The sequence below is a fragment of the Plectropomus leopardus genome, chromosome 10, assembly GCF_008729295.1.
Source record: "Plectropomus leopardus isolate mb chromosome 10, YSFRI_Pleo_2.0, whole genome shotgun sequence".
Classification (NCBI taxonomy): Eukaryota; Metazoa; Chordata; class Actinopteri; order Perciformes; family Serranidae; genus Plectropomus; species Plectropomus leopardus.
In genome coordinates, this window is record NC_056472.1 from 108,163 (window position 1) to 109,868 (window position 1,706).

Below are 1,706 nucleotides of genomic sequence, written 5' to 3' on the forward strand. Positions count from 1 at the left end.
TTCCCCCTCCAGAAAAGCAGCAACATCCTCCAAGTCCGACTGGTTCTTTCGCCGGAAAAGATGCAATTTCTTGCATATTCTTTTTAAAGTCCTGATACTTATGATAATGTGATGCTGATGTGCCAAAAGATTAAGTATCTCCTTGTTTGTGAAACCTATCCTAAAATACAACTCAACCAAATCCTCCGTAGCCCTCATGTTGTGTGAGTGTCTCCAAAAGCAGCAGGTTTGAATATTATGACTTTATTCTCATAAATAATGACTTTTTTCTCGTTAATAATGAGTTTAATCTCGTAAATAATGACTTTTTTCTCATTAATAATGACTTTTTTCTCGTTAATAATGAGTTTTTTCTCGTAACTAATGACTTTAAACTCGTAAATAATTTTTTTTTTTCCTTAATGTGGCCCTAATCCTCTGTCGTACTTTAGAGGTAGGCGGGTCAAACATAATTATACAAGGATACTTCTCCGTAATGCTTACTATGGGGGATTGATCTTTTTTTTTTTTTTTTTTACATTATTGGCCAAGGAAGGGACAGTTTTTACAAAAAAAGTAATTGAAGCCATTTATTATGTCCAAATTATTTGTTAAGTCATTGGAACATTCAGATAATAATAATAATAAGAGATGGAATAGACAAGGATTTTTTCTTCTTATTCAGTAGTTCATTGATGATGTTCCATGTTAACTTAATATCATTACTGGCTTGTTCAAATTTTTCTGAAATAATACATTTTTTTACCAGTTCGTAATAATTTTGTGAAATGGTTCTTATATTTTTTATAAGCATTAATATTAAAAGGAGTTGGACTGACAACACTTTTTCTATACAATTTGCTTTTTTTAACAGGAGATCTTTGCAGACCTGGAGTATCGATGGCTTTGGGTTTGACTTACATTTTATATTAATTTGAACAAATGGAAAGCTTTTGTCAAATAGTAACGTCAAATAATAAAAAAAGGATCCAAACAGAATATCGAGAAAATCAGCCAGTAAATCAGATTCTTTTTTAAGTAAATGAGAAGAATGCAAGCTTTTATCTATTTATCTATTACTTATCAGCTCTAAGGTAACAGACAGATTTTCATTGAATTTAGTTACATCTGTATCTGGAGGTCGATAAATACAGCCAGTTACAACATTTTTCCCACCAAATGTACTCAAACATGTTTTTTTTTTTTTTTTATAAAAAGTGATTCAACCTTAGTTTTATTAAAACTACTTCTAATATCTTCCCTATCGATGAACTTAAAACTGCTGTCAACAAAGATTCTAACTCCTCCTCCCTTTTTGTTTTTCCTACATAAATGTACAGCATTATATTGGGGTAGTGTATAGATCGACACTATATCATCATTGAGCCATATTTCTGATAAGGCCAGCAGAGAAAATGAATGATTTAAATTTGAGTCAAATTATCAAAGTTTTTGGTAAACTGCAAATGTTTAGGTGAAAAGTTGAAAAAAAATATTGTTATGGTCTTGATTTAATAAGCTACTGGAGAATGTATTCAACTCCTCTTCATTATAATAATTGCAAACACTTTGGGGATTTCTTAAATTGCAAAAGTTTAAATCTGGATCAAAGCAGTCATTATATATCATTTCCTTGCTGTCATTTAGAGCCTGTTGGTTTATGACCTGACTGTCTGTTAAAACAGAATTTGACTCAGTTATATCACACATGACAGATTGGCAGCATT